At 35.0% G+C, this 24564-nt stretch overlaps 1 protein-coding gene across 18 annotated transcripts in view; it reads left to right on the forward strand.

The window, feature by feature from the left end:
- LOC128931458 (uncharacterized) overlaps nt 1–24564 on the forward strand; it is a 177498-nt gene that overhangs the window by 10650 nt on the left and 142284 nt on the right. For 9 of the 18 annotated variants that reach the window (XR_013532238.1, XM_078365196.1, XM_078365190.1 and 6 more), the window contains exons 2-5: nt 477–578; nt 6612–6709; nt 15736–15857; nt 16851–16953. The gene's annotated coding sequence lies outside the window, so the exon portion shown is untranslated. The other 9 variants (XM_078365201.1, XM_078365205.1, XM_078365200.1 and 6 more) reach the window with 7 other exon arrangements.

Consider the following 24564-nt stretch of genomic DNA (forward strand, 5'->3'; position numbering starts at 1 on the left):
GAAGCTCTCAGGAATGGGCCCTCGGGAGTGTGAGCGGATACCCGCCGATCTTTTAAGGTTCAGAGATCCACCGTCGAACGAAGCCGCTTTTGCAACCTTCCCATTTCGCCTCCTTTCCCCCGCTCCCCGCGCTGGCTAAAGTGCTGAGCCTTGCCATCCTCCCGGGGTGCCTAACGATTTGCCCTGCCTTGGGCAGCCACTCCTCTTCAGGTGGTGGGCTGCTGGTAGGGGTAGGAAGCAAGGCCTGGGACACGGTTGGAGACCCTCACAGCTGATTTTCTATTTTAAGGAGGGACTGGGTTTCAAGAAGCTGGAGAGTCTGTGGGAGTTTACTTTTGTGGCCCTTGGCACTTTTTAAAACACCCATCTGCAAGGCGGGAACAGCGGATAAAGTGCTATGTAGTTCATAAAAAAGATATTGGGAGACTGTATCTCAAGAATTTTTCCAGAGATTGTTTTGTAATCTCTTAATTTAGATTGAGAAACGGAAATAACCACCACCCTTCAGCCAATCTGCTGGGAGGACTGCTTGCAGGGGACTCCAGATGTTGCACTAGAGGCGCTGCAAGTGTGAGCAGGTAATGTGGAGAAGAGTGACATTGTTAGCAGAAAGCATCTAATTAAAAATGACTTCATTTGATTGGAAGGATGAAGAAACCTTTTTAAATAAATCCAGATTCACTGGCCTAAGCTCAGCTAATTTATGAATATGGAGCCCGACTGGGGTCTGCTTTCTTTCAAAGATGTCATCTTAGAGGTAATAGCATAGGTGAAGTCATTTGGTTATACTGTGGAAACTTTTATAGAATCTTCCTCGGGAATTTAATTCAGTGCTTCTTCATTTTATTAGGAACAGACTGACTCCATCAACTGTGCTCTCTCCCTGTTTAGAGGCAGGACTGCTTGAAGCAATTAGGTTCACCAATTAGCATAGTTTTACTGACCTCCGCAGCAGCACCACCAGCGTTCCATTTCTTCAAAGTTAGGGAAAAGCTCAAACACAGCATGCTTCCCAGGTGTCCAGGTTGGGGAGATAAGCCCAGCAGCAGGGTGGTGCAGCAGTGCAAAAAACTTTCTAATAGTCCCCAAGTGTTTGTTCCAGCAACTTTGGTGGATTTTTTTTTTAACCCCCTTTCTGATTCTGGATCCTGTAATACTTCCTTACTTTGACATAGCCCTTAGAGCCTCTCTCCATTGTATTTTGGCAGAATTGCTTTTAAGAAAGTTAATTTTCTGTTTTCTCCCTTCTCTTATGTCCTCCTCTATGCTATTGAGTTTGTGGGAAATTTTAGGGTCCAGAGAGAGGAAATCGTTGACAGGGCCGTTGAAACCTTGTTAGGTGACAAGGTAAGGGCTCAGGTGTGGGGGTGTGTGTATCTCAAAAACCTATGAGGAGAGGCCAGAGTGAAATACTAGGAGAAAGTCATTGCTTTTACCTAATTTTTAAGGTGTACCTACAAGGCTACCCTGCAATCTTTTCACCATAAGCTCAATCAGCTGGTACATCTTTAGTCAAAGAAAATGTTTGAAGCCCAAAGCAGTCTAGAAAAGAAGGATTTTGCTCTTATTAGTGTCAGGGGTAGTAAAGGCATTACATTTATTTACATGGCTGTTTTTCCTCTCTTGTTCTCTCCTAAAATATACATTTCTCTGGAAGATTTCACTAGATTAAATTGCTGACAGTTCATCAGTAGCAGCAACAATGTAATTTAACCTTATTAAATCAATAAATACTAGATCCATGCATTGAATTAAAATTGCATCAGCATGGCCAGGAATTATGATCATATGACCAAGGATCTCAGAATCGAACATGCCATTCAAAAATTGACTAGTGAGCATTTATTTAGTCTTCTTTTTCTGTTTTGGATGTGTGATTAGGTATTCTGGAGTTTTAACATTTCAGAGACTGTTGTGTCAAGGATTTTTTTTTTGTTGCTGTTTATAATCATGAAAATTCTTTTCTTTTACTCATGTCTCACATTTAACCATGAATATGATGCATACATTTACAATGTAATACAGTGTGATTTCATAGTTCTTGCCATTAGTTTTCATCAAGGAAATATACTTCTACTTAAAATACATTACTCTAGTAAGACATACTTAGGTCCATAACTTTCTACAGAAGCACAAATACATTTAGATACATAGGCTTTTGTGTAAGTATAAATAAATATACTCAGTGTGAATATACTGCTGTACATTTTATTTTTAAAAGAAAACCACATTTATCTTCCAACACTGTCAACTACATTATGAGCAAAATATTTATCATTTTAAAATAAGTCATTTATTTGTAATTCGACTTGCTAGAATTTACACAAGAGCTTGAATTAAAAATTTTAAGCCTTTAAACTTAACACAGCATTGCAAAGTAACATATATCTTAGATGGTTACATTTTATATGTGAAGAAATACCTCAAATACGGTTTACCAGGAATTAGTTAAGATGTAGATTAGTAGGTAAATTTACACTTAGTTTCTGGTGAAAACAAGGACTGTGTGTAACACTTTGTAGTTGGATGGACAAAGTAATATTTACTTTACCCAGATATTTGACCATACCGATTAATGATGCTAATTATTTAAAAACATTCATCTCCTATTGATGTCAGCCAGCTTAGATGGTACTGAATTCTGAAGATACACTCATTGGCCCTTGGGTTCAACACACTGTGGAAGAAAAATCTTTATTTGACGAAATAGGCAATCAACTGAAATCTATCCTCTTTAAATAAACTGATTCCTCAGTATTTTCCCAGTGTTGGTATAAGTTGTTGTCTGTGATATCCCCCAGGGCTCTTTTCCTCTGCTCTCTGATTTGGTATATAAAAGCAGCTCTGAATGATGGATTACTGTGTCATTGCAGCCTGCGAAGGATTAATTTGTTTCATTGATTTCTCTTTAGGCAGATTGCCAGAATTTGCTGCTTCCCACCTTTCCTCAAGACTTCTAGAAGTAATAGACAGTAATAGCCTAAGACAAATCAGCTTCTTCTTGTAAAAATAGAATCAGGAAACTAAGAGTCCTAGGAAAGCTATGGCAAACTTTTACTGGCACACTGAAAGAACAATTAATAGGCTACTTCATTTGCTCTAGAAATGTTTTAAACTGAAAATTTCCTTGAATTGGCAATATACTACACATCATATTAGTAGATCTTAAGGACACACTTGTAGTGTTTGTTTCATAAAAATTTTCTCTAATTTGTAAGGATTCTGCTTAACTCAGGAAAAAATAAAGGTCTATGTGATTGACAAGTACCTTTTTCTATGCCAGGTTTCAGGATCAAATAACATGTCAACATTAAGTCAGTTTACCTGTAAGTATTTATACGACTCTTTTGCCCAAATCATTTTTAGAAACTTTGGACTGAGAATATCAGATCATAAAAATAGAACTGTTTAAAGAAAAAGTAACTTTTATGATAAAATAAGCAGTATCTGCCCATAAGACAGAATTTACAAAAATTAGAAATGCCATTTTGTGTGTTTTCTCTAAACCTCATTCCTCTACGCATTTAATATATGATTAAAATTATTATTAAATTCATTTATATTGACTCTATAATGTTTTAACATATCTACTTTAATCATTGCTCTCTTAGACAACTCAGATTTTTAATTTTCCATTAGTATAAAGTAAGTTGTAATGAATAGCATTTTAAATAAATCTTCTGCCATCCCTATGGTTATTTCCTTATAATACGTTATTAACAGAGAAATTACTTAGACTGAGAATATAGACTGGTTTTTAAAGTTTTTGATATTGATTGCCCACTTGTTTTCCAGAAAGGTTCTTCCAATTTATACTGGTACTTAAAAAAATTTCTCTGTAAAGGCAGCATTCCAATTCATGTTACATGAGCAAAGAAAACAGAACAACACTTTTTTCCTTGTGTTCTGAAAGCAGTGATAACATTTTGCATATACTTAATCTGTCAGAAGTATTTTCCCAACTGCAGATGTGAAATAGGCTGGTTATACAAATCTATTTGTTTCTCTTCTGCAGTGCTGAAAATTATATTGATTTAATGATCTCAAGTTATACTTTTTATGCAATTAGTTGTGTAGTAAAAACTAATATTGTCATGTGCTAATGTCTTTTTTTCCTCCATTGTGCTATGGTAGTAGTCTATGCGATATCAGCAAGTTTATGCTTTTCCTTTGCTTTGCTGAAAGGAAAAAGGAACATCTGTTTCCATTATATATCTGCATCATAATAATAACAATTAAATAGCTATTATGGTAGTATACAGTAAATATATTTTGCTGAATGACCTGTACTTTCTTGTTGGAAAATTTCAGATATTTTGGAGGCACTTAGTTTTTACACATAGGTTCTGTGTGGACATTTAGATAGGCCTTTGCTTACTTTAGGTAAATTATTGCAGTTCTTATTTGTTTCAATAAAAACAACCAAACAGTCTGATGATGAAACACTAGGCTATTAGATGTGACTCTTGAATATGTTTAAAGTACAAATTGTTAAGTATCTTTCTCAATTCTTAAGTGGGTTTATCATGCTGTTAGTAATAAAACTTATTTTGTGTTTTGTGCTTTTTGTAGTACTTTTATATTTTACTAAGTTAGATTAGAAATAGTTATATGTATATGTATTTTCAGCATATTTTACATTTTTTCTTATATTAGGGGGACACAGTGATATTTACCCTTTAAGCTCAGCAGGAGAATATTTGAAACCACACACAACTATTTTCATTGACTTTTAAAGTTCCAGAGAAGTGTTTTCATTTATTTTAGCTTTTGATTAAAGATATTTTGGTGGTTACAAAAAAAAAGATTAGAAAGTATTTTGTACAAAATGATATATGAAGAAAAATAAACATCCATGTACACCAAACTCAGTTTGAGAAATAAAATACAATTGAAGTTTTCCAGAATATATTTCTTTATGGCTTCTTGAAGAGATAATTATCTTAAATTTGGCAGTTATCATCCTTTTTGCCGCTCACTTTTTTTTAACGTTCTAGAAATTCGACATAAATAACTTGTCTTTTTAAATAAATAATTTTTAAAATGTTGGAGCTGTGACTGTTGTTAGAACTCTTTTGGTCTAATCACCTGTGACGGGGCATGTTTCTCTGTTTTAGTGTCCTCATGTATGAAGTTGGGGTTGTCTCTATGATCTCTGCTGTCTTTCTAGGTGTAATTAAAAAAATTTTTTTCAATGCTGCTTGTGTTCCATATGAAACAAAATGAAACAAACAAAAGACAGAGGCTGAGAAAGGCTAAGTAACTTGCCCAAGACTATATCGTAAGTCACAGAACAGGGAACAAAACTCAGTTCTCCTGACTTCCATTCAGGTAGTCTTTTCTTCACTCCATATTGCCTGTCATTTTTTTCCTGATTGTTCTTAAGAAGGAGTGGGGAGAAAGAATAGAGAAACAGAGATTTTTTTCCCTCCACAGACTGTTTTTCTATAGGGAAAAAACCACTGAAGCTCTATCAGCCTGAAAGCTACTTACAGGGTTAGAATACTGTGTGTCCCGCAGAGTCTGTGAATCTCTTCTGTATTTTCTGGACTTTCCGGGAAAGAATGATAGTTTATATGTAACAAGGTTTTCAGTAGGCTCCTTACTCTACAGTTAATTTTCTGATCTCTTTAAAGACCAGAAAGATAGGATGAGGACAAACACAAATTTCTTTTTACATGTATATGTCTCTGAAATTCAGTGTTTTAGCAAGCATGTCTTTAATAAATTACTTTTCCTCTTTTATGTAGTTTATACTGTGTTCAAATCACAAATGACCTTCTATTTGAGAATAGGTTTGTTTGTTGTTTTTATTTAGTAGCAAATATAACAGAGCACTAAAGTGAAAACAGCACAAATAATGTGGAAATACATTTTAAAAATCTCTTTGGAGAAAAACCCCATTCTAAAAATAGCAACTTAGAATTACATGCATGTACTTTCCCTTTCAGGTTTTTACTCTAACAACTTTACTTCATTCTTAGTTGAGATGACTAAGCTTGAGTCATAATATTCACACAGTGCCATGTCTCTCCTATGAAAAAATAGCAATGTAACTGGAGGTTGGAGTTATATATTTTATTGTAAAACCATCTTTTCCCAAATCCATTGCTTCAAGTTCAAAAAGTTGGTTTCTTAAAGTACTGCTTTCTTCTATAAATGCATACTTGGAACTTATAATAGTAACCATTCTCTTTAGGGTGGATGAGGCTGCTAATAGTAGCTTTGTCTGTGCTATAAATATTCTTAAGGTAGGTAGTTGTGTTTTAACAAGCAAACCAGATAGCACATTTATTTGTCTGTGAGTATTGCAGGTCAAATTACCTTACATGTTCAGCAGCTTCTAATAGGAAAATTTCCTTAGCATACTAAGTTGGGGAGGAGAGATCTGATTTAATCGAGATAGCAGTATTCAGTGCACCTTTTACCTAGGCATTGCTTTATTTGCTCACATTTACTATGATTTCTTTCATTTCCATCTGGGAAAGCTTCTTTGGGGGTGTGTGTGAGAATATTTCAAAAGGCAACTCTTTGTCTGATTAAAATTTCTGGCAAACATCTGTAATATAAGGAGTTTTCTACCCTGAGTAAATTTCCCTATGTTTCTCCAGCAGGTAGATGAAACTCAAGAGAAAAGTGTGGGTAAATGAAACCAGCCGATGATGAACCTGTTTTCTCCCTCACCACAATATGAACCAGGATGATGGCGGTAAGAATATTGAACCTTAACCACTAAACCAGCAATGCTAAAACCAGAAACCCTAGTGAAACACAAGGATATATAGTCATTGTGTAGTCATATATGTTACCTCACTTTCTTATTTATTATAGCTCTCCATAGAGAGGTGGTGTGGTGTGTTTACAGAAATAACAATAGAATTGGTAAATTTTCTTTCTTGGCCATATTATAATACCAGGATTATAGGGGCTTAAATATATGCACCATTTCTACTCAGTTCTTAATGACTTCCCTTTAGACCAAGTTGAGATTATTTCAAAACTAGCATTGGCTATATATTTTTCATTGACACAGCCAATACACAATTTGTAGCTGTGACTTACAATTTGTGGATACAAGGGGTAGAATTTTCTCTTACTAATGTTAGATTTGTTTATGTCCTGAATTCCCAGTTCTTTAGGATTTTTCCATATTTGATTCTTAGGAGAATTATGTGACTGTTATGATTCTTGTTCTTGAAGTATAGATACTCAACACATATGTATTGAGTTTTTATCATGCTTAAGACATGTAAGAGTAGATAAAGGCAAACTCCCTATCCTAATTACTATCCATAATAATTGATAAGGTCTTTTATCAATAATTTAACATTTTATTTTCTTAATATAACATATTCATGTCATTTTTATTAATATTATTATATTGGGACTTTAAGATAAAAAGAAAATATGTTTATTCTTGCCTTGCTGTTAACTTCTTGAAAAAATGCTTGGCATTGAGACTGGGTGTGATGGCTCATGCCTGTAATTCCAGCCCTTTGGGAGGCCCAGGTGGATGGATAGCTTGAGCTCAGGAGTCCGAGACCAGCCTGGGCAACATGGTGAAATCCTGTCTCTACAAAAAATACAATAATTAGCCAGGCATGGTAGCATGTGCCTGTGGACCTGTCTCCTTGGGAGGCTGAGGTGGGAGGATCGCTTGAGCCGGGGAGGTCAAGGCTGTAGTGAGCTGAGATTGTGCCACTGCATTCCAGCCTGGGAAGCTTGGGAGATAGGAATTGTAATTTGGGGGCAGCCTAAATTATAGTATTATTTAATATGTATCTTGAATAAATAGAATATGGCATTTGCTAACTTTATCTTATTTTATTTTTATTTTTTATATATGTATATATTTTTGTAGAGACAGGTTTTATTATGTTGCCCGGGCTGGTCTCGTATTCCTGGCCAGAAGCAATTCTCCTACCTTGGCTTCCCAAAGTGCTGGGATTATAGGTGTGAGCTGTGGCACCCAGCCATGTTTGTTAACTTTAAATCAGTACTTAAAAAAAAAGTCTTAGAGTTTTTCTTAATACTCCAAAATATTTTGTTTAAATTAAATGTGTCAGTTTAGTTATCTCGTTGCAAATAAAATAGTTTTCTGAAAAGTGACCTATATGTTGTTTAATTGAGCAAAAAGCACATTCATATTTTGAAAACTCAACTAACAAAGTCTGTTTTAGTTCAAGTTAGGAACTACATTAAGAATAAAGGCAAATATGTTTTCATAAATATATATGTGTATAAATATATATACATATTTAGAATTTTTTTTTTGAGACAGGGTATCTGTTGCCTAGGCTGGAGTGCTGTGGTGTGAACATAGCTCAATACAGCCTTGACCTGTTGGGCTCAAGTGATCCTTCCACCGCAGTCTCACATGGAGCTGGGACCACAGGCATGCTGCGCCATCATGCCCAGTTAATTTTTAAATTTTTTGTAGAGACAAGGTCTCATTTTATTGCCCAGGCTGGTCTCAAACTCCTGGGCTCAAGTGGTCCTGGCACTTTGGCCTCCCAAAGTTCTGGGATTACAGGCGTGAGCCACTGTTCCTGGCCTGTTTTCATAAATATTTTAAAAAATACCAGTGTTTGGTCTTGACCATACATTAGCTTTGATGCTGATACTAATATTATTGAACTTAGTATAGCATTGAACATGTTTTTATAGCTCACTAAAATTTTTTAAAAGATGCTAATAATTACCTCTCTCACAAGAAATGGGTTGTTGATATATTTTCCAACAAATTTGACCAGTGCTGATAGCTCTTTTAGATAAAGAGCTTAACAAAAATACTACCATTCTTTTCATAATAATTACAGTCTTTCTGCACTTTACTGTGCAATTTCTTCTACTTCTTTATATGTAAATATAGGAACAAATTCCAGTTTACAGGTATTGGAATTCATATGGGAATATAATTTGTATCTTGTGTAGAGTGTTTGCATGATATAACGAGGTCCTTTCAAATTTGGTGATTTGTTGGGTTTTGCATTGTTTATATTTCTCAAAATAAGTATGTAAATTCAAAATAAGTATTTTCTTCAATTAGCTGATTTTGAGATATATGTTTTACAAGATTTATATTTAAAATTGATAAACACATTGCTAATTCCTGGTAGAAGGTTCAGTGGATTATACCACCCTATTTGAGTTAAACTGGTGTGATTCTAAATTGTGAAGGTAGTTTTTCTGGACTGAGTAAAGCTTACAGATTTGAGGGAATAAAGGAGTGGTATTATAGATCTCTGAAAGCTGCATAACAACTAATGTCAATGACAAAGCCAAAAGTCACTGAGATTTTAGTTCTAAGATTAAGGTTTGAATGTGTTTTGAGTTTTGGCAAATAGTTTTACAATTCTGAAAGTCCTAAATTTTAGAGTCAGGAACTGAACTAGCCAACGGCAGTATTTAGTGTACAGTATACATGATCAAGACTTTTGTTCTTACATGAGCTTGCTTAATTATTTTTCCTACCCAAGAGAAGTATTAAAAAAATCCTTAATTTATAAATATTTCTTTTAATAAAAATAGTAAAGCCCTATTATTATTGTATGTTAAGCATATTTAATTTCTTCAGTTTTTATAAAATGTAAAACTACCATTTTATTGATGAAGAGTTTGAGGCTCAAACGTGATTAAGTTATTTGGTCAAGTCAAATAAAGGCATATCTTGTTTTACTGTGGTTCACTTTATTGTGCTTCACAGATACTACATTTTTTACAAATTATGTTTTTTTACAAATTTAAAGTTTGTGGGAACCCTGTATAGAGTATGTCTATTAGTGCCATTTTTTTCAACAGTTTGTGTCACTTAGTGTCTCCGTGTCATAATTTGTAAATCTCACACTCTTTCAGAGTTTTTCATTATTACAATAACTGTTAGGATTATCTGTGGTCTTTGATGTTACTAATGTAACATTGTTTTGAGGTGTCACAAACTGAGCCCATCGAAGACAGCAAAGCTAATTGATAAATGTGTGTATTCTGATTGCTCCACTGATCAGCCATTCCCCTTTCTTTCCTTGGGCCACCCTTGTCCCTGAGACACAAGAAGATTGAAAGTGTTGTGCCAGTTAATTACCCTATAATGGCTTTCAAGTGTTCAAGTGAAAGGAAGAATCACACCTCCTTTACTTTCAATCAAAAGCTAGAAATGAGGAAATAAGCTACTGAGGAAGGCTTGTTAAAAGCCAAGACAGGCCAAAAGCTAGGCCTCTTGTGCCAAACAGCCAAGTTGTGAAAGCAAAGGAAGTTTTTGAAGGAAATTAAAAGTATTGTTGGGGTTCAGGGGAGCCCTCAGCTTCCCAGAGAGGACATTTCTCCAAGGTTCTTGATCTCCTGCTCTCTCAAGAATGAGAGAGGGGATGAGGTACACTTGTAAAGTAAATACTGGACCCCAAACAGAGTTTTCACAGAAAAGTGATTTTATTTTAGGTAGAGAAAGAGAAAAAGGAGAAGAGAAAACATCCACAAAGAGTGTGGAAGGGGACTCCAGAGGGGAAATTCAGAAAATGAAAGCTCCTCTCAGACTGAGAGAATCCAGAAAGATGGAATCCAGGAGAGGAAACACAGCTTCCACACTGGGTAGAAGGGAATTGAGAGAGAGAGATGGAGTTTAGGAAGGGAAGACAGGCTTCCATGAGAGAGAGTTAGTGGAAGGGGATCCAAACATGGAGTCCAAAGGGGTGTGGAAGAAGGGGATTTTTAACCTGGGAGGAACCTCTACTTTCTTCTAGACCTCTGGCCAGTGAAAGGAGTTCCTTAGAACTTCCACTGGAGTGATTGACTTTTTGATTCCTCCCATGCCAGCAAAAATTAAAACAGAAACAGTTAAATCTGGATGGAGAAAGATGGGAGAAGAGCATGGCGCTGGGAAGTTTTTGCCCTTACAACTACACCCCCTTGTGGACCCAGAAAGAGAACACATTCCCTCATTATTATTCCAAGGAAAACACAAGAGTAAAAAAGCATAATCTTATTGTAGAGAAAGTGTGAGTGGTCTCCATAGAAGATCAAACCAGCCACAATATTAGGTGAAAGTCTAATCTAGAACAAAGCCCTAACTCTCTTCAGTTCTATGAAGGCTGAGGAAGTTACAGAGAAAAAGATTGAAGCTAGCAGAAGTTGGATTGTGAGGTTTAAGGAAAGAAGCAAACTTCAGAATATAAAACTATAAAGTGAAGCAAACAAGTGTTGCTGTAGAAACTATAGCAAGTTATCCAGAAGATCTAGCTAAGATCATTGACATAGTAGCTACACCAAACACATTTTCAGTATAGATGAAATGGCCTTCTGTTGGAAGAAGATGCCATCTACAACTTTTATAGCTAGAACAGAGAAGTCTAAAGCCTGATTTCAAAGCCTCAAAGGATAGGCTGACTCTTGTTAGAGGCCAAACCAGCTAGTGACTTTAAGTTGAAGCCAGTGCTCATTTGCCATTCCAAAAATCCTAGCGCCTTCAAGAATTATGCTAAATCTTCCATGCCTTCACTTTTCAAACAGAAAGACAAAGTCAGGATGACAGCACATGTGTTTGTCACATGATTTATTGAATATTTTAAACTCATTGTTTTAGACCTGCTGCCTGGAAAAAAGATTCCTTTCAAACAATTACAGCTCCTTGACAATGCACCTGGTCACCCAAGAGCTCTGATGGAAATGTACAAGGAGACTCATATTGTTTTCATGTCTGCTAACACAACATGTATTCTACAGCCCATAGATCAAGGAATAATTTCAACTTTCAATTTTTATTAATTAAGAAATAAATATTGAGGCTGGGCCCAGTGGCTCACACCTATAATCCCAGCACTTTGGGAGGCCAAGCGGGGGGGGGTGGATCACCTGAGGTCAGGAGTTCGAGACCAGCCTGGCCAACATGGTGAAACCCCAGCTCTACTAAAAATACAAAAATTAGCTGGGCGGTGGCAGGTGTCTATAATCCCAGCTATTCAGGAGGCTGAGGCAGGAGAATTGCTGGAACCCAGGAGGTGGACGGTGCAGTGAGCTGAAATCGCGCTGTGGCACTCCAGCCTAGGTGACAAGAGCAAGACTCTTGTCTTAAAAAAAAAGAAATACATTTTGTAAGGCTATAGCTGCCATACATAGTGATTTCTCTGATGCATCTGGGCAAAGTTAATTGAAAGTCTTCTGGAAAAGATTCACCATTCTAGCTGCCATTAAGAACATTTGTGGTTCATGGGAGGAACTCAAAATATCAACATGAACAAGATATTGGAAGAAGTTGATTCCAACACTCATGGATGACTTTGAGGGGTTCAGGACTTTGGAGGAGGAAGTAACTGCAGATGTGGTGGAAATAGCGAGAACTATAATTAGACGTGGGGCCTGAAGATGTTACCGAATTGCTGCAATTACATGATTAAACTTGAACGGATGAGTTGTTTCTTATGGATGAGCAAAAAAAAAAGTGGTTTCTTGAGATGGAATCTACTCTTGATAAAGATGCTGTGAACACTGTTTAAGTAACACAGATTTAGAACATTATGTAAACTTAGTTGACAAAGCAACAGCAGGGTTAAAAGGGACTGACTCCAGTTTTGAAAGAAGTTCTACTGTGGGTAAAGTGCTATCAAACAGCATTGTATGCCACAGAGAAATCTTTCGTTAAAGGAAGAGTCAATCAATGAGACAAACTTTATTGTTGTCTTATTTTAAGAAATTGCCACAGCTACCCAGACTTTAGCAATCACTACCTTGATCAGTCAGCAGTCATCAACTTCAAGGCAAGATCCTCCACCAGCAAAAAGATTACAACTTACTGAAGGCTCAGAGGATCATTTGCATTTTTTTTTTTTAGCAGTAAAGTATTTTAAAATTAAGGTATGTACATGGTTTTTTAGACATATTATGATTACATATTTAATAGACTGCATTATAGTGTAAACATGAATTTATGTGCACTGGGAAACAAAAAAAACTTTGTGTGATTTGTTTTGTACAGTATTTGCTTTATTGCTGTGATCTGGAACTAAATTTGCAATATCTTCAAGATATGCCTCTAACTAGTGACTGGCAGAGCAAAGATTTGAATTGAAGTATGTGTTACCTCAGAGCCTATTCCTGGTCTATGCCAATATTATTGCTCTTCATCAAGTAACTTATTATACTATGTTTTGGTTGTATTATGGGTCAGATCACATTTTCACAGCATGAAAATGCACAAAGCAACTCTTCCCATTAGAAAGAAAAATTTATATAACTTCGTTTTACTCTCTATCCTAATATCTATAGAATGGTTGCATTCTCTAATGTTTGATTATGTGATGCTGTCTGTGTAATGATACTATATAGGATGAAGGATGAATCATGTTTATTCTTAGAAGTTTTTGGCACTAGATTGGCTTAGCTATTAAATAGCACATTTGCCACCAGAGTGAAAAATGAATAGCAAGATATTTTTTGATTTGTAATCTTAGAAATGTTTTTGTTTTTAATGACTTTCAGGGAAAAAAATTATGGTTTCCCTTAGTAGTTGTGTTATTTTGCTATGGTGGTTAAATACCACAAACTGAGTGGCTGACCCAACAAAAATCTATTGTCTCTCAATTCTGGAAGATAGAAGTCTGAGATCAAGGTGTTGCTTCTTTCTAAGGGGCATGATGGAGAGTCTGTTCCATGCTTCTTTCCTAGCTTCTGGTGGTTTGCTGGTAATCTTTGACATTCCTTGGCTTATAGATCTGTCACCCCGATCTCTGCCTTCACATGGTGTTCTTGCTGTATGCATGTCTGTCTCTGTGTCCAGATCTACCTATTTATAAGGATACCAGTCACATTGAATTAGGGTTCACCCTAATGATTTTGTCTTAACTTGATTATTTGCAAAGACTCTTGTCTCTGAATAATGTCACATTCACAGGAGTTGGAGGTTAAGGCTACAATTGAGGGGAAACAATTCAATCCATAACAGTAGGCAAGTTTTCTGAAGATAGATTTGAAAACTCTTTAGTTGTGATTATATGCGTAAGTTTGTTTATCAAAATATTGGAATAATTGTATGTGCATATGTCCATAAATGAGATTTGCTTTGGAATAGAACAGACTCGCACTAGTCTGTTCTTATATAAAAACTGTAGGAAGAACAAACAGGAGAACTACTGAAGATGGTTTTCAATAAATTAAATATGATGGGATATGAAACTGTACGGAGCAGGTAATGCATGTATGAGATCATTGTAACTGGTGGTATGATAAAGTTGAGATTTAGTTGGGCATTTGGGGCCAGAGGATGCTACAGAAGCAGAAAGAACATGACATAAAGTCCTGATGTAGGAGTATTTTAGGTATAGTGGGCTGTGGTGGTGAAGGAGGCTTTGGGTTCAATTATATTGTCAAGGGATCCTGGGTGAGGTCCTTTAGGGTTAATGCAAATTTTAGCTATTATAGCTTCAAGAAATTGTTGTAGAATTTATTTTTAATTTTATTATGTAGAACATTTGGAATATATCAGTAACAAGAGGAAAAACATGACCTCTAATCCTGCTACTCATTATTTTTACAGGTTGATATTCCTGTGTCAAATTCCTCCCATTTTAAAATGGATACTATATTACATAAACAGTTTTCTAAAATAAATTAGTGTCTGTAGTATTATCTGAAAATATGACTGGATTTGAGACCCAGTGGATAACAGACCTAATTGGTGATGAGTTGGGTCACCATAATTCCATATACCATTAGGTAAAGCCAACTTTGTCTTGTGTGATTTAGTCCATTCAGTCTTGTCCTTCAGTCTTGTTCTTCCTCTCATCTTTCATATTGCTGCCAAGATCTTTTTTTTTCAAGACAGAGTCTCACTTTGTCGGAGTCTCACTTTGTCACCAGGCTGGAGTGCACTGGTGTGATCTTGGCTCACTGCAACCTCCATCTCCTGAGTTCAAGCGATTCTCCTGTCTCAACTTCCCAAGTAGCTGGGACTACAGCACCACCATGCCCAGCTAATTTTTGTATTTTTAGTCGAGACGGGGTTTCACCATCTTGGCCAGAATGGTCTTGATCTCTTGACCTCGTGATACACCTGCCTTGGCCTCCCAAAGTGCTGGGATTACAGGCGTGAGCCACTACGCATGTCTGCCAAGATCTTTTTAATGATCACTTCACTTTCCTGTCTTCACTCCTTTAGTCAGAGTAGAGGTTCAACTTTTTATCATATAAGTCATCTCTGTTATCTTTCTCATGCCTTTGTCTTATTTGCTCCTTTTCCAAAATATTACTTGAAATTCTCAAAATATTGTGTAACATTTTGTACCTCTCTAACTTTTTACCTCTTTCTTCAACTAAGAATGCATTTTTTCTGCTTGTCTCTCTGTCCAGCAGCTACTCATTCTTTAGTACTCATCTCAAATGACATTTCCTTTCCTCTCTGAAGCCTTTATTTAAAGCCAGTTTTTCCTTCCTTTCAGTATCTATAATACTTTCTATAAAACTTGTTATAGAACTGATTACAGAGTATTATAGTAGCCAGTTTTTACCTTAATTTCATACTAGACTGAGTTATTTGAGTGTTCTGCTGGCATTGTAGAAATTGGAAAACAAAATGAAGAGGAGCTTTAGAAGTTTGCAACCTAATGGAAGACATCCAATCTTGGCAAGTTGGTGGAGGATGAGAATGAAAAACTGTGAAAGAGAATATACTTGCATGTCCCATTAAAACAGAATTGTGACTGGAAATGTTTTTATAGTGTCTTAAAACTAATGAAGTTTATTTGTTTGCAGGTGGCAGTGGGCCTGCATCACAAGTTGCAGCAGATGTTCTCAATATTTCTATTAACATTTCCTTATTTCCATATGCAAGAGGAGCCCCAGAGCCTCATCCTTGTGGTAGCTACCATGCTGTGGTAGGTGATGCTGTACTTTTCCACATCATTCTTCCTGTTCTAGCAGAGGATCTGGGTTAGAATCTTGCTGTTTGTTTTTGTAAACAATTATGGAGAACTAAAAGAGGAATGTTTCAATAATATCTAAATTGTGATGTTTTTGAGGTTATGTACTATGCCTTGTTATTTTTGTACTTGTTCATGGAAGCCCTGAATAGTGCCTTGCTCATCATAGTGCTTAGCATGGTGATTTTGACTTGTGTCTAGTTTTAATGGCTTATTAATTTTTAAGTTATAATTTCTTATTCCCTTAAATAATAAAGAAGCATGTACCATTAATTTTACTTACAAACAATGTCTTCCAGTAATATTTTATCAGCTCTTCAAGTCTTATGAAGGAGATTTAACTAGAAACTGATAAAATTCCATATCGAAGGTCAGCAGAACTGTTTCATTGTGAAACCTCTATATTGACAAGAATGAACACTGTAGCTAGTAACTAAAGTATTTTTTCTTCATAAAAAGTAGAAATATTTTTCAGAATTCTAGGAAATGTCAAAGTGATTTTGGCTATAGTCATATTGCATTTAATGCTATAGAGAGTATTTCTTAAATTAACAAAAATATTCTGTAATTTCCTCAGTTATTGCTACTGGTGATGAGGGATATAAAGTTGGCATGCTTTCATGTTTTGAGCATTATCATTATATGCTTCTGATTTTGCATGTCAGAAGAAATCTTTGTTTTAAGTTAGCTGAGAATGTTTTTTGGTAGAGAGTCAAGTTCTTATTATTTGTATATTTATGTAAGTAATATATAGAATACAATGAATTGATCAGAGTAACCACATATATAATTTTTAATGTAAGAATTATAGAGCATTTGTGCATCCCTGTGACTTTTTAAAAGGTCATCAGAATATGGTAGTTTGGGATCAAAGACATAGGTTTTATTAAAGTATAGATCATTTTATTTTGTTATTTTCTGTGACCACTGGTAACACTCATCTTACAGATGTAAGCTGCTATTCACTAGGGAGCTTTGGCAAGAGAATTGGCTAGATCAGCAAGCCCATTTCCACTATGGAACAACAACTTGCAGCTCATCTCTATTGCTGGTGAGTAAGTGTTATCTTTATACATGAAAGAGCATATTACTGTTATCTTATCTTTGCAGTGTTATTAAACAATTATTTGGTTTAAACTTTGTTTTATGAGACATTATTGGGATGTTAAACCATGATGGTTCATTACTTGAGCCCAAAGGATAACAAAGAAATCAACAGGACAATGAAAAGTAATGAAAGTTATAATTTGTTATCTATGAATATTCTTAAGAGTTGTTTGAATAGCTCCTGTCTCTCATCTCCATTCTCATTTTTTATAACACATGGCAGCTAACTTATAATTCATGACTCTTATTTGAATACATACTGACTAGAAAAGAGTCACATATTGATCACATATGTTGTATACTTATTTTAAAAACATATTACTAGGCCAGGTGAGGTAGCTTATGACTAATCTGAGCACTTTGGAGGCCGAGGTGGGAGGATCACTTGAGGCCAGGAGTTTGAGACCAGCCTGCTAACATGTTGAAACCCCATCTATACTAAAAACACTTGACTTGGGTGGCTGAGGCAAGAGAATCGCTTGAACTTGGGAGGTGGAGGTTGCAGTGAGCTGAGATCGAGCCACTGTACTCTAGCCTGCATGACAGAGTAAGACTGTCTCTAAAATAAAAACAAAAACAGAAAACAAAACCACCATGGATGTATTACTGATATTAGGAAATTTCAGGATAAGTACACTGAAAAGATTCTTTTCCATTTTCAAATAGATTATTTAGTCTATCAACTGGTGGCCATTGTTAATGCTTGTTGCAAATTTGCTATTCCGGAGACATAGTGCTTGATTTCTGTATATTTAATATTATTACAAGAGTCAGTAGTATATCTACATAGTGATCTGTAGTTCAGGCAATATCATTTAATAATCATAACTTCATTTTACTGTACTAATTTCATTTATAATTTGACCAAATCTTATATAATCATGGAGTATGTATATATATATGTGTGAATATATATAAGTAACTTGTTATAGTCACTTATGTTGCTTTGGCCCTCTTTATTCTAGTTGCTTTCACTTGAGTTATTGCCATTGTCAGGTTGTCAAAGTAAATTTTCTTTACAGTCTTGCTTTGCTAGTGTTCCCCCTCCCTTTTTTTTTTTTTTTGGTAATTGGCATTGTCTTTCAATTTTTCTTCTTTCACAGTATAAACAAATTCCAAGATCAAAGATTTGTGGGACTGATGCTCACCGAAGTCAAAACTACTTGTAGCTATGAGGGACAGGATCCTTATACTACAAGTACATGACATCACGTGATCATCAATATGAAATGTTTTTGAAAGAGGCTTCTGGCAGCCTTTTCCCCTACCACCCAACATTGTACGTACTTCTTACGTGTTAAACTGCAGTTAAACTGAATAGCTTGTATTCATTCCACTATGATAAGCTATTTTGCACTTCGGTCTTCATTCATATTCTCCTTCTTACCATTATAGTCTTTCCTCTTTTCTCCCTGATAAGTACCAACTTTCATTCAAGATTTAGCTTGGTGAACATTTTGAAGTCCTTCTTGATTACTGACCTCTGTCACTGAAATTTCCAAGATTTAGATGTCTTCTAGAGCCTGTATTTCATTGTTCTTATTTACTTACGTCTTCTTCTTACTATAGATTTCTTAAAGGCAAGTGCAAAGACTATGTTTTAAATTCATTTTTATCCCCAATTTCTAGTACAATATCTGGCAAGAGTAGGTGCCTAATGAGCATTTCTGGAATGAATGATTGAATAAGCTCAATAGAAAAGAAAAGGTGATTCTGGCAGTTGGTTTGATAGTGGTGATAACATGAATTCCCAAGTGGAGTGCCACTACACTTTTCAGGGAATATTCAGTGTAGAAAACAGTGTCTTTCCCCAGGTCTCACCATAATTATACAAGTTTCTTAGAGTCAATGTATAATGTGTGTCTGGAATTTTGTTATTTTGAAAAACCAAACATTTATTATTGGAAATTTGTCCACAAAGTTTATGTAGCTGAATTTTAAAAATAAATATTAGATTTCAGTAATGAGTAGTATAATAGATCTTAAGAACTCTATTACTTTCCCTAAGGAGATCTTGTGTTATAATCAGTCTAAAATTGGGAAAAGGACCCTTCTGCTTGAAAATTATGAAGAGTAAATGAAAGGAGGAGTCCATTTGTTATCATATTAAAAGTTCAGTTTACTTTAAAGCTGTGTAATTCTGTGTCATGCAGTACTGATGAAAAAGCTTATAATGGCCAGTATTGTCAGAATGGCACATTCGCACATGGTTCAGTAGTTTGCATTTTGAAAAACACTCATTTATCACATTACCCCTTATATGTCACGCTATAAGTTGATTTTATATTTTGTCTATTTACTAGGATTGTATTAATTGGAGGTTAAATGTTCTTTGATTATCAGATTATATTATAGCTTTAACTGAGGAATTACTATACAATGAAGATATTAAAAGGAAGCTTAAAGTTAATGATATTACCTAGGTTCTTTTAAATGATTTTATTTGTTTTAGAATATATAGAAATATACTAAATTAGAACAAATAGCATATTTACTAAATAATTTAAATAAAATGGGGAGAGGATGGAGGGATTGGAAGGAATGAAATTTTTCTTGTTCAAGCTATAAACACTAAAACCTTTAATTTGTAGGAAGACGCTCTATACTATGGTCATTCAATTTGTATACCTGTAGCCTATTTTATAGTCAAAAACTTCTAAGTAAATATGTGTGATTTAGTTTGTGCTGCTGAGAAACAGTAATCAAAAATGGCAATAAAAGTCACATAACAAAATAAGAATACTAAAAAAAAAAATCTAAGAATTTTACTGTGTTCCGTTCCTCATTCAATTTCTGGCAGCCTTCATGATTACAAATCACTTGATTGACTAACTAGACATTCTCAAAGTGAATTATGAGTCAGGTTCATTTTTCCTGGTTGATAGTTGACACATACTGTAACTCTTTCACTTTGCGATATATCAAATTCTTATAACAGTAATAAGAGATATAATCAGCTCTTTATTTCAGGAAAACTAAATTGCCTTTTCAAAAAATGAAATGAAGTTGCTAACATTTTAACAACACAATGTAATTCCTGCCTCCGGGTTTCAGGGTGGAATCCACAGTGATGATGTTATTTTTCAGATTAAAAAAATTCTTTAGAATGATTTTCCAACATGCATAAAACTATTGATATCGGTTCTATAGGCTGCTTGGGCGGTTGCTGAGCCTAAGTTGTAAAACAGTTAGGTTTTCTATTCTTATTATTTAAAAAATGCATGATGGAGAAATTATGCATTTTAAAAACGTTTTCCTTTGAAGAAAATTTAGTTTTCCCAAAATACTCATTTTGCAATGAGGCCATGATGTTGCAAACTTAAAAATGTGGAACATTCTAATGGTTATTAATAGGGAGGGTCCCTTTTTGAGTAGGGAAAATGGTCCGTAGTGACCTGAATCTTGAGTGTTTCCATTTGTTAAACTGAATCGAAGGGGACAATTCTGCTTTCAAATATATATTCAAATATCTGTTCTTTTTTTTGACTTAATAAGAATTCTTCATGCATGACTATGCTGGGAATTGAGTGGCAGAAAGTTCCTTTAGTATATTTTCCTTAATCCCATCTATCCAAGCAATTGAAAATAAAATGGGCAGTCTTTTTTTTTCATTTTTATACTTTAAGTTCTGAGATACATGTGCAGAACATGCAGGTTTGTTACATAGATATACACGTGCCATGGTGGTTTGCTGCACCCATCAACCCATCATCTATGTTAGGCATTTCTCCTAATGCTATCCCTTCCCTAGCTACTCACACACTGACAGGCTCTAGTGTGTGATGTTCCCCTCCCCATGTCCATGGGTTCTCATTGTTCAACTCTCACTTACGAGTGAGAACATGCAGTGTTTGGTTTTCTGTATCTGTGTTAGTTTGCTGAGAATGATGGTTTCCAGCTTCATCCATGTCCCTGCAAAGGACATGAACTTATCCTTTTTTATGGCTGCATAGTATTCCATGGTGTATATGTGAAAATGGGTACTCTTTAATGTGATTGATACATTAAAAATTTGAGAATCCTGCACAATAGTCATTCCCTTAGTAAAAGTGAAGTCCCTTCACTGAGAATTCTCATACATGGGAATATTGGGCCTGAACTGTATAAGTGTCATTATGAGATCCTTTCACTAATAAAAAAATTGTATGTGAGAAAGTAATTCTGGGTTTCTCATGAAGGCAATCTCATCAAATATTAGTGGAAGCTTTGAGTATATAAGGACCATACAATTGTACCGCCTTACTTACCCCATGTAAAAGCAGAGTAATTAGTACTTCAGAGTTTCAGTGCCTTTCCCCTTACTTTGTTTTCCTTTATGAATAAGATTTATTCTCTTAGAACTGAAAATTGTTTTCTTGCTATTTCATTGTCTTTCCAAGGATATGTTTTGTAAAAAATCCTTCTAATAGTCTACTGAATTAATTTATGAGAGTAGCAATGTGTTATTACACATAGCTGTATAAACATGGCGATTTTAAAAATCTTAGTATTTTGTTCTTTTTAAAATTATCTAAAGTTCTTGAATTTATGCTTTGGCTACCGTGAAATTTAATCTTCAACCCCCTATTACTATTAATTTTGTGTTTAGTAGTTAAAAATTGCTATTAAACATTTTTCATGAGATTAAAGTCTTATTCATGATTAGGCAATGATTCTATATATAACCAGTTATTACATTCACTTAAAATTATGATGAAAATATTAATTCTCCAAATATTTTGTTAACTGTATCGACTGCCCTGCTATAATTGAAATTAAGGAATTAGAAATAGAAAGACAAAGCATCAATTCATTCATTCATTCATTCATTTGTTCATTTATTTATTGAGACAGAGTCTCACTCTTGCTGCCCAGGCTGGAGTGCTGTGGCATGGTCTTGGCTTACTACAACCTCCACCTCCTGGGTTCAAGTGATTCTCCTACCTCAACCTTCTGAGTAGCTTTGATTACAGGCCCATTCCACCATGCCCAGCTAATTTTTAAAATTTTATTTTAGTAGAGACGAGGGTCTCACCATGTTGGTCAAGCTGGTCCCAAACTCTTGACCTCAAATGATTTGCTCGCCTTGGCCTCCCAAAGTGCTGAAATTACAGGCGTGAGCCACTGCCCAGTTCAATTTATTAATTATAGAAAAAACTTTAAGTCTTTTATAACTTCAGTAGGTTTTGTGAGAGGACTGTAAACTGAACTGGAACTATAAAATAATGCCATTCTCCAGTCTGACTTGATACTTTCTATTTTTTTGACAGAGCTGGACATTTGGAATCTAGAGGCATTGTTGTAATTCTTTAGACATACTGAGGTAAACAGTATATGGTAAAATGGGCTTTTGTTGCTGTGCTCAGACCATAAGATGTGGAAATGAAAGAAGAGTAGGGGAAAGGTGGAGACAGAAAATAATTTTTTTGGCTACAGAAATTGACTGAATTAGTTTGATTGTTTGTTTATGTTGATTAAACAGATTGCTAGGGTGTCTCCATTTGTGATGTCAACTTGATGCTTAATTGCTCCCATTGAGCAATTTAGTAATAGGACAGTCATTGAAAGAGGAAATGAAATATCTGGAAATTTCCTTCAGGAAAACTGAAGGAAAATATTTAAGAAGAAATTTCTGGTTTTTACATTTCTAAGTAAGTGTACAAAGCGGTCAGGATGTCCAGTATCAATAAAATCTGCCAGACTTATGTTCAATAATTTATACTTTAACCCTTGACACTGATTCTCTCTCCTTTTTCCTATTGACATGTGCAAGACAGTAACATTTGCATTTTTGTAACATGGTCCAAGTGTCTCATATTACATAAATGTATATTGTATTTCTCAATATCAACATTACATTGGTATTGCTATTCTAGTTTTGTATGTTAACACTGACAATTTCTATTCTGGTGATATAAGCAGGTTTTAAATAGTAAATGGTATATTAATATTTATGGCCCTTTTGGATATTTCTGGTTAAATCCTTCCTTGGCCTGGATTTGATTAGCTCTTTATTTCTCTTGTTTAGGCATATGCTAAAAGTTGGAACTAAAGATTAGTAGGTAGGGAGTACAGAATTATGATATCTTTTTATTACATGAACACTAAAATGGCATAAGTGTATTCTGTTTGATTCTATGCCTCCTTTCTGTTGATATTATAGATAATATGTAGAATAATTCTTTTAGAACCCCCTTTTAATGAGATTCAATGATATTTATTTTTGATTCTGAGAAATGTATACATTATTATGCAAAGGGATTCAAGGGACATAGTTGTTACCAGTGATAGATGCTGGCTGGAATTAGTCATTTTGGATTGATATAAAAGAAGAACATAAAGAAGGCATTGTTTTAGTGGAAACTAAAGGTCTACCGCAACATATAATAGCATTTAGTACATTCTACTTTTGGTGTCTACCTAGTACTTTACAGTCTCAAATAATGTACACTTTTGTTGGTGTATCAGTCAGTGTTCTCCAGAGAAACAGAACCAATAAAATACATATATATGCATATACATATGCATATGCATACACACACATATATGATTTATTTTAAGAAATTGGCTCACACAATTGTGGGGACTGGCAAGTCTGAAATCTGTAGGGCAGGCTGGCAGGCTGGGAACTCACACAGCAGGTGATGCTGCAGTCTTGAGGCAGAATTTCTTCTCATCTAGGACCCTCAGTTTTTGCTCTTAAGGCCTTCAACTCATGGGATAAGATCCACCTACGTTATTAAAAGTTAATCTCTTTTACTTAAAGTTAGCTGATTGTAGATGCTAACAACATCTGCGGAACACTTCACAGCAACATCTAGGTTAGTGTTTGATTAAATAAGTGAGTACTATAGCATAGCTAAATTGATCCATAAAATTAAACATCACAGTTGGTCATTCTCCCCCATCCCCTATTATTTATGTCACAAGTCACAGAATTGCCTAGGATCAAACTATCATCAAAGAACATATTAGGCAACTTCCTTGAAATGAAACAATCAATTCCAGAGATAATAGCTGGCATCCATTTGTTCATTAACAAATATTTATTGAGTGATATGTATTATGCCAGTACTGAAAACGAATGACATGCGAAACCACTTATAGACCCTATTCTTTTGTAGTATACTGATCAGAGTTGATGCCTAGGAAAGAGGCAAAATGTGATTGTTAACCCAATGAGAAAACCATTTCCCTGTGACTTGCTTTACGTAAACTTTTATTACATAAATCTTATGATAATCTCAGTGGATAAAATAGCCAAGCTTCTCTTTAAATAATTTATATTTCTTTGATATTGTTCTTTAGAGATTTTTGAGAACAGTTTTGGAAAATTTTGATGTTTGAGTTCTTTAGGTTTTTAAGCACCATGCCCTTTAATCTGTAAGTAGAAACTCCTCTCCTTCTGTGTCAGTTTACATTGGTTGTCCTTCTATTTACTGATCAGTCTTTGTACAATAGTAATAATAATTTTTACAATTAAAACCTATCATATGCTAGATACCTTACAAACTTTCTCTCTAATTCCTGTAATCATAGGTCGATTTTAGAGATGAGGAAACTGAGGTTCAGAGAG

Source organism: Callithrix jacchus, chromosome 2, assembly GCF_049354715.1.
Source record: "Callithrix jacchus isolate 240 chromosome 2, calJac240_pri, whole genome shotgun sequence".
NCBI classification, from domain to species: domain Eukaryota; kingdom Metazoa; phylum Chordata; class Mammalia; order Primates; family Cebidae; genus Callithrix; species Callithrix jacchus.